Genomic DNA, 9,768 nt, shown 5'->3' with positions numbered 1-9,768 from the left:
AACAAAATTTTCTTGTCAAAGAAAAAAATGTCATCTTGTCTTTGTTTTTGGTAAGGAAGGATGCATCCTTGTTGAAGACAGTTTGAGTGTTTGATGTTGATTGTTTGGTTGATTTGATAAGTGGTCATTTTGTGGAGTATATCACAATGTTTTGCATGGTATCTGCCCAGATGAGTATGTACAATGTGCTACCATGTTTGTATTTGATTTTGATGTTTTCTATTATTTTTGGATTTTGTGATTTTGAATGTTTTTGGTATTTTGATGATTGTTTTGAATGTTTTTTGGATTTTTGATGATTGTTTTGAATGTTTTTTTGATTTTCGATGATTGTTTTGAATGTTTTTGGATTTTGTGAGATAGTTTCGAATGATGAACCCAATGAATCACAAGTAATGTAAAATCCACTTCCATAAAAAATAGGGTAAGGGTATTGCCCCCAGTTTAGACATGACTATGAAAAAGCAGGATGCAAGACACATGAAGTTCTTTCTCTCGATTGCAGATCAATATCAAGCCATAGTTTGGATGGATGGATGTGTGTATGTAATGAATGTGATCGCAACATGCCTGAAAGATAATGGAGCCATAGCCTTTACGAGTGGCACCTGTTTGCCAAGTTTTCACCATTGCACTTACCCAAGGTGCCACCGGAGTGGTTGTTCACCATTTGGATGCATGAGCTTTCTTTACTATTTTAATGTTTTTGTTTTTGTTTGTTTGTCTGTTTTTTATTTTTTTGTGTATTTCTTCAGGACATTTTTCTGAATGTTTTTGGTATTCTTCTGGTATGTATGGGAGCCCGATGCTCTGTACAACTTAGGTATAAAACTGTTTGAGGTGCATGCTATTGATCAGATCTGCTAGCGGTTCTCCTTCTGAAGTAGCCAACTGATATGCCCCAGACCCAAACACAGCAGTGATAACATATGGACCCAGCCAGTTTGATTCAAACTTTCCCTGATGTTCTCAGTTGGGTTGGTTATAAGGATTCTCTCGTAGAACAAGATCACCTACCTCAAATGTACAAGGTCTAACCCGATGATTATAGATTATGCTCATGTGCTGCTGATAGGCTTTGAGGTGGTTGTATGTAGCTCGTCGCTTCTCATCAAGTAGCTCTAAGTCCCGAAGACATGATACCCTGTATGCTTCATCATCTATTAGATTATGCAAGGAAACTCGTAGTGAAGGTATCTCAACCTCAATAGGTAAGATAGCTTTGGCACCATAGACTAGTGAGTAAGGAGTTGCGCCTGTAGGGGTTCGAATGCTAGTTTGATATGCCCATAGTGTTGGATTTAGTTGAACATGCCAATCATGGCCGGCATCATTGACTATCTTCATAAGGATTCTCAATATGTTCTTATTTGATGCTTCAGCCTGACCATTGCCTTGTGAGTAATAGGGGGTGGAAAAGTGGTGTTGGATGTGAAACTTCTCACAGAATTCATGGACATCTTGAATTTTGAAAGGGAGCCCGTTATCTATGATGATGGACATGGGTACACCATACCGGCAGATGTTGTAATTAAGAATGAATGAGGCGATCTGCTTGCTGATGACTTGGGTAAGTGGAATAGCTTCGATCCACTTTGTGAAGTATTCGGTGGTGGTAATAATGAATTTGTGGTTGTTGGATGAAGATGGATGGATTTTACCCACAAGGTCAAGTCCCCATTGACAAAAGGGCCATGGTGTTGTGATTGGTTGCAATTCTTGTGCTAGTGCATGTATCAGGTCTCCATGAACTTGACATTTCTTACATTTTCTGACAAAGTAGTAGGAGTCTTTTTCTATGGATGGCCAATAGTATCCAACTCATATGATCTTTTTGGCTAGTGATGGGACACTTGAGTGAGTCCCACAAATTCCTTCATGTACTTCTTCCAAGGCCTTTGTTATCTCATCTTGTTCCAGACATCGAAGGAGAGTACCATCAAGACTGCATCAGTATAGGGTTTCAGCAATAATGGTATATCGAGCAGTTTGGCGAATGAAGGTTTTATGTTGGTTATTCGATTGGTTAGGAGGAAGTGTGTGATCATGGAGATAGGTGTAGAGCTCATTGTACCATGGGGATTCAAAACCAACAAGGCGACATATCATCTCAGATTCGGGGATATCATAAGCGGGAATCCAAAGCTGTTCGACCAAGAACTCATAGCGTGTTGAATTTTTTGAAAGATCTAGGAGAGATGCAATAGTAGCCATAGCATCAACGGCTCGATTCTGATCTCTAGGTATCTGCTCAAAGGTGATAGTAGTAAATGATGCCTTTAGACTGTCCACCATTTACTTGTATGGCATGAGTTTATCATCTTTAGTCTGATATTCATCAGTTGCTTATCAAATGACCAGTTGGGAGTCGCCATATACTTGAAGCTCTTGTAACTTCCATTGTATGGCTAGCCTGAGTCCCGTGATTAAAGTCTCATATTTAGCTATGTTGTTTGTGCATGGAAATGTGAGCCTATAAGACTCCGGGATGCTGTCACCTTGAGGTGTGATAAACAGAATGCATGCCCCTGAGCCATGCCTAGTGTATGAACCATCAAAGTATAGCTTCTATGGCTATACTTCTGTGATCATTAATATCTCTTCATCTAGAAAATTGGAAATGAGGCGATGATCACCTTTGAGGGGTGCATCGGCCAACTGATCTGCAATAACTTTCCCTTTGATAGCCTTATGGTCCACATACTCGATGTCAAATTCACTAAGAATCATGACCCATTTGGCCAAGCGGTCTGTCAATGCTGCTTTGCTGAGTAAGTACTTGAGTGGATCAATCTTTGCAATGAGTTGTACCTTGTGAGTTAATAGATAGTGCCTTAGTTTAGTGGCTGCCAAGATTACTGCTAGGTAAGCTCACTCAATAGGGGTGTAATTGAGTTCATTGCCAACCAGCGTGCGAGAAATGTACTAAATAGCACACTCTTTCCCTTTTGCATTATGTTGTGCCAGTAGTACACCCAAAGCTATATTAGTTGCTGAAATATAGAGTAGTAGAGGCCTACTTGGATCTGGTGGGATTAGCAATGGCATATTCATGAGATAATCTTTAAGCATTTGAAATTCTTGCTAGCATCTAGCATCCCACTGAAAGTGGATGTTTTTGTGTAGCAGGTGTGTGAATGGGTGACACTTATTGGCCAGTTGTGCAATGAATCTACAGATAGATTGGAGCCACCCTTGTAATGTCCTTAGCTGACTGATGTTCTTCGGAGGTGGCATGTCCATGATTGCTTTGACCTTTGCTGGGTCAACCTCAATGCCTTTGCTTGAGACAATGTATCCGAGAAGCTTCCCTGAGGTTACTCCAAAGACACATTTCTTTGGGTTGAGTCGAACATGATATTGTTCTAATCTATCAAAGATTTTCTCTAATATGTCCAGATGACCTTCTCTTGTGAGTGATTTTGCTAGTAATCATCAACATAATCTTCCATTATGGTATGCATCATATCATGAAAGATAGTAGTCATTCCTCATTGATAGGTTGCTCCCACATTTTTTAGACCAAAAGGCATTATGTTCTAGTAGTATGTGCCCCATGGACATGTGAAGGTTGTCTTGTGCTGATCTTTTTGTGTGATTTTTATCTGACTATACCCTAAAAATCCATCCATGAGTGAAAGCATGGTATGTCCTATTGTTAGGTCTACTATGATGTCGATATTTGGTAGGGGGAAGTCATCCTTAGGACATGCTTTGTTTAGATCTCTAAAGTTAGTATAGATACGGATGCCCCCATTTGGTTTTCCGACAGGCACAATGTTGGATATCCAATCCGCATAATCAATGGGTCTAATGAAGCTGACATCCAGGAGTTTCTTAAGTTCTGCTTTGACTAGGATAACAATCTGAGGATGCATCTTGTGAAGCTTCTGCTTGACAAGTTTAGCTCCTTCTACTACTGTGAGGTGATGGATGACTAAATCCAGATCAAGACCAGGCATGTCTGCATATGACCATGCAAAGTTGATCTTGCATTTTTGGAAGAATTTGACAAACTTGGGCTATTCCTCTGGAGTCAAAAGAGATGCCAGATGTATGTGGTGAGGCATTTTAGGAGTCCCCACATTGTATTCTTTTGTTTCCTTGATTAGAATCGGTGATCTTTCCTATTGTGTACTAGACAGAAGGTTGTCAAACCTTTCATCCTCGGGCACCTCAGAGAGATTTTCACCATTGGATACACTTTCTTTTTACTTTTGTGGGATCAAACAATGCCACAGTGTGGTTTTCACTAGAAGATCCATGTTTTATTGTTATATTTTTGCAACTGAAAGGTTTGGCATCTGCCCTAAAGTATGTTGCGCTATTAAGTTCTATGGTGAATCTAGCTTTGTGATCCCCGCTTGGTATGTTATCTCGTAATTCCAAGAAGTCAATGATTGCCTCGTCATTTTGGAAATGGTCAAGACATGAGGGATTAGGTTGGTTCCATTCGATGAGTTCAGGATGGATAATGGGCATTACCTCATCGATTAAGTTAAGTTTGTGTGATGTGTCAGTGAGGGTTAATACGTTGTGGTGAAGGTCATTGATGGTACTCTCCCTATCAGAATTAGGCATAGGATGTGATGTAGGGTCTGTGGAAGAAGTTTCCAGTTTAGGAACCTAAGAGATCTTTATCTGTGCTTCTCCGTAAACAGGGATGTCTTTGTGGGGTGGAGGGGGTGATGTGTCTTCCTCATCTAAAGTATTCAGATGTACTGAATCAAACTCCCATTCATGTGAGTCAGTTTCAGAGTCACTTTCCAGGATCCAGTTGTTATACCATACAGGGATACCTCTTGAGTTAAACACTGCAAGGGTGATCGGCTGATGTATCATTGTAGATGAGATGATTGGTGCTGGAGGAAGAATTATGGGGATCAATGAATCTGATACAAGGAGTGTTGGTAGTGTTGAATCCTCTTCTTCTACTGGAACCGCTGGTGTTGTAAATACTGCTAGGAATTTGGATAGAGTTGTTGCTGCTAAGGGGACTATTGATGTTATGACTGTTGCTGATGGTGTTGCTGGGTGAATTGATGGGATGACTGGCATTGCAGATGGTTTTGCTGGGATTTTTAGTTTCAATGGGACAGTTGTTATGTTATGGGGTGCTTCTTTTATAATCAAAGGTGGCCTTTTTGTAGTAGGTTGATATAGTGGTTTGCTGGGTTTCCCTTTGAATTTGAGCTTAGGAAAGATATCCTTTTGAAAGCCTAAGCCTGTGTTATCTTTAGGCTTCATTTCTATCTGCAGTTGCTCATGTCATCCTTGCTTAAAACACCCTAAAGCACTTTGACCATCATATCCCATTCTTTGCATAATGAGAAGATCTTTGCCATATTGATCTGTGGGGAGTTTAGCTTGCAGAATGTTGGTGGTGATAGGATCCTTGTAGATCCATTCTGCTATGTCTTCATTGTTGGTTTCTTCTTCTTGACTCTTTCCAAGGATGAAAGGCATCAATGTACAAGCTGGTGTGACTAGTGACGTCTAAAGCACTTGTTGAGGTTTGCCATGTGTTTTAGGAGAAGTGGGCATTTATCCAACACAAAAGAGTTGGCTTAGATTATATTCTCTAGGACCTTCCTCTGCAATTTTCATTTTGAGCTTCTCTTGCTTGGGTATAAGAGTGTTTGAATTGGAAAGAGAGGCGGGACTTATGTATGACGTGGAGGAGATGGCTTCTCTATTGTTGGGAATAGTAATCTTTGGTTGATGATTTATGTTGTGACAATATGCAAAGGGGTTTGCATCGCTCAGGATTGTGATTTCTGCACCATTATGTGGGAACTTGATACACTGATGGTAAGTGGATGGAACGACTTGCATGGTGTGTATCCAAGGTCTTCCCAACAAAAAATTGTATGGCATAGGAAGCTCCAGAAACTAACATATGATATGCTTCACCACAGGGCCTACTCGGATTGGTAGTACAATAGCTCCTTTGGATGAACGCTCTGCATCATCATAAGCTTTGATTGTGATCTTCTTGTGAGGATCCACTGATTCAATTGCATATCCCAATGTAGTGACTAATTGGAGTGTACAAATATTCAGGCTTGCTCCATTATCGATCAAGACTCGCTTGATCCTATGCTGATTGATAAATCCTTCAATGTGTAGTGAGGCGTTATGTGGTTGCTGGAAGGAAGAGTTGTCACTTTCAGAGAAAGTGAGACAAGGTGATGGCTTTAGACTTCCAACCATGGCTTGGAATTGATCTATATTCAAGTTAGCAAGGACTGACGCCTCTTGGAGAGCTTGATCCAAGATTGTTTTATGAGATGGAGATAGGCGTAATAGCTCTAAGATGGATACCTGTGCAGGCATTTTATCTAACTGGTCCAAAAGGTTATACTGTTTGGGGATAGATGGGGTGCCTTGTGGAGCTACTTTTATGGTAATCTTGCTACGACATTTAACAACATTGCAAGTGGAGCTGGGATTCTTAATGGTAATAGTTGCAATGTGTTCACTAGCATCGTATAGGTGATTCACAGTGTAATTATACGCTGCTTGCGTATAATCAGTAGTGTCTGTGTTTCTACCTGAAGTGGAAGGACCCCTTTGATCTTGTGATGGAAGTGGATTTTTGAACATCAGATGATCATTGTTTGTTGTCTTTGGGTCATGTCCTTCGATTTTGATTTCCCCTCAGTCAATAAGATCCTGAATAAGATCTTACAATCTGTGACAATTACTTGTCTTATGTCCTTTTCCTTGATGGAAATCATAGTGTTCAGTATCTCTCCACCATGCAGGTTTGACTTGAGGTTCATAATTTGATGTTATAGGTAAGGTGACCAGATTCTGAGAAACCAACTGACGTAACACAGTTTTGATGGGTTCCCCTAAGGGAGTGTATGTTCGTTTTGGTTTTTGTTGACGCGGTCTGGGTTCATCTTGAGATGTGATGTGTCCTTGATTTGGAGGAACAACTGTGTTAGTCTTTGGTGGAGGATTCTATCCTACAAATCTAACCACAGGTTGGGCACTTTTGATAGTTCTTGCATCCACAACCCTGTCATTGATGCTATTTTTGTTTTTGTTCCAGAAGTTTGGTTTGTCACTATTGAAGCGTGGATGAGGGGCATCCTTTGGCTCATTGTAGATTTTGATTAGCCCTTTTTTTATGAGAACCTGTTCACACTTTAAACCTTTTGTGATCATGTCATTGAAGGAATCTGTGTCTTTGAGATCTAGGTGAAATTCCATTTCGTTGTTTAAGTTGGAAATAAATATTTCCACTAATTCTCATTCTGGTAATTGAAGTGAATGTCTGCTAGACATTTGATGCCATCATTGCAGAAAGACCGAAAATAGCTCACCTAGTTTTTGCTTAGTGTTACATGGATCAGCCATTGTGATATCCCATTCAATATTGTGTGAGTAATGTGATAGGAACTTCTGGATTAGTTCTTCAAAGGTCCTAATGCCACTTGGTAATTGGGAAAACCATGATGTGGTTGTTCCTCCCAAACTTTGGGAAAGAGTCGCATTAGGTATGTATCCTTGTATGCCACTTCTAGGCATGTTGAATGGAACTCTCTAACATGATCGCGAGGATCTCCTTTTCCTCTATACTTTTCAAACTTGGGTGTTTCAAACCCTCATGGAAAGGGTGGCATATAAAGATTCCTATCAAAGGGATAGGGACAAATGTCATTAAGTGAAAACTGATTTGTTTTCACGCCACTATGAAGTTGTTGGGCGAGATTTTCAACTTGTCACCTTAACATCTCTATTTCATTTGGAGGAGGAGGAGGTGGTGGATTACCTCAATGAAAGTTGTGTCTGATGGGATCTCTACCTCTTTCTTCCTCATTGCGACTTTGTCATTCTAATGCTTGTCTTAGTTGTGCAAGATTAAAGTCAGAGGGGAGTTTGGCTCCTTCTTGAGCAAGTCTTAAAAAGTAAGTGTCCGCATTGCGCCTGAGTATTTCATCAAAAAATCTATTAAAAAGAGGGTTGTATTGTGCCCTTTCTATTGTTGCCAAGGTAGGAGTACTTGGGTTTTCATCATTTTCATTTCCTCCAAGGGCTTCTTGGAATTCATTGATATTTTCCTCCTCTTCTTCTTCCTCAATTTCTTGTTGTCTAGTTCTTAATATAGTTTGAGCCATTTTGTTTATAAGTTTTTGTTGAAGTTGGGTGAAAATGATGATGAGTTGTTGATGAAATGAGATATTTATGTTTGGTGTGGTGTTTTGCATATGGATCTCTATCACTTTAAAGGTAGATGTTACCAAAGTTCTTTCTTGAATTGCTTGTTGTTTTTGACAAAGTTTCATGTGATAAGGTTCAGAGAAATCTGAGATGTGTTACAAACTTAACTACCTAGTAATGAGAGGATTCACTCATAAACTAGTTTTAACTTGTGTAGAGATGTCTCTTAGGATGAGCTTTTCCTAGATGTAGAGACACTCTAAAAAGTGATGTATTGTGTTTGATTCAAGCAATATCCAAAGAGAGCTTAGGACAAGAACCTCTTAATGTTTTGAGAGTTGAAATGGAGTGATGATGTGAATGTGAAAAATGGATGAAATGTTTAACTTCAATAGAAACTTCGTGTTACATATGGGACAAATTCTACCTCTTCTCTTTCGGGAGTTGGTGGCATTTCTCGAGCTATGTTGTATGTGATACAAATTTCTAGAAAGAAGTTAGGATTGATCTTGCCTCCTTTGTTTTTGTGATAACTCAAAGCTCTATATTGCATAAAAGCTCTGTGGTTTAATGACTCTTGATCAAATTCATTTGATTTCCCTTGAAGATAGAGATGCATGTGACGTAAGAAGGTTCTATTAGAGACAAAGATTTGTCTATTAAGATAGAAGAATTTCCTTCTTTTGATAAGAGCCTTTGAGCTCAATGTTCTTCTTTTCAAGTTGATGTTTTGATGAAGATTCTTCTTTCTTAAGATGTGAAGAATGGTCATATAGTTTGATATTTTTTGCTCTTTGATTTGGATCCTTTTGTTGATGTTCTGAAAATGTTTTTGTGTTGGATGAATACTTGTTTTTGGAACTGATTTTTTATTTTTCTTTGACAAGAAAACAAAGCAAGCACATAAACACAAGAATGTTGCCTCAAAAGGCACAAATAAGTATGGGTCTAGAGCAACCCAATCCTTTGGACATTTTATGACCCTTTTCCTTTAGATGTATTTTAAGGTGTATTTCCAAAGCCTGAAGCCAACTCAATTTGTACTTGGTCTTGACTCAAAAATGAAAACACTTCAAAAACTTTTTATCCCTAAGGTTAAATGGCCAGTTGCGATAAATTCAGCCCACATCTTGATATTTCTTCGACTTTGGTATTACATACCTTAGGAATCCTGTTGTGGTAGGTAAGGATGTGATATACTAAGTCTTGCACGAGCATAACAAATAGATGATCCCTATGATGGGGGAGTCACCACTTTTATCAAGCCACAAGTGACTTTTCAAAAAGTTATGTTTCTACTCAAAGAAATATGTATGGTGAGTATCTTGGGAGCAAAACCATCTATGCTCTTGCACTGAATTATATCACAAATATCCTCAATCAATAGAATAGGTGGGCTACTACTTAAAGGTGTTTAGTAATTTTTTATGTCTTTGGACATAAGTTCATTCAGTGACTCACTTAAGAGCCTTGTAACTTGTGGTGGGGCTCATTTGTCCTTTCGGCAAGTTACACTGTAGGAACAACTATACCCAAGGCTACAGCTTTCACTCTCACCTGATTTCTATAGCGACTCAAAGGATTTACCGCATGAGG

The sequence above is a fragment of the Cryptomeria japonica genome, chromosome 3 (genome assembly GCF_030272615.1).
Source record: "Cryptomeria japonica chromosome 3, Sugi_1.0, whole genome shotgun sequence".
Classification (NCBI taxonomy): Eukaryota; Viridiplantae; Streptophyta; class Pinopsida; order Cupressales; family Cupressaceae; genus Cryptomeria; species Cryptomeria japonica.
Note: the sequence above shows the minus strand (reverse complement) of the source record.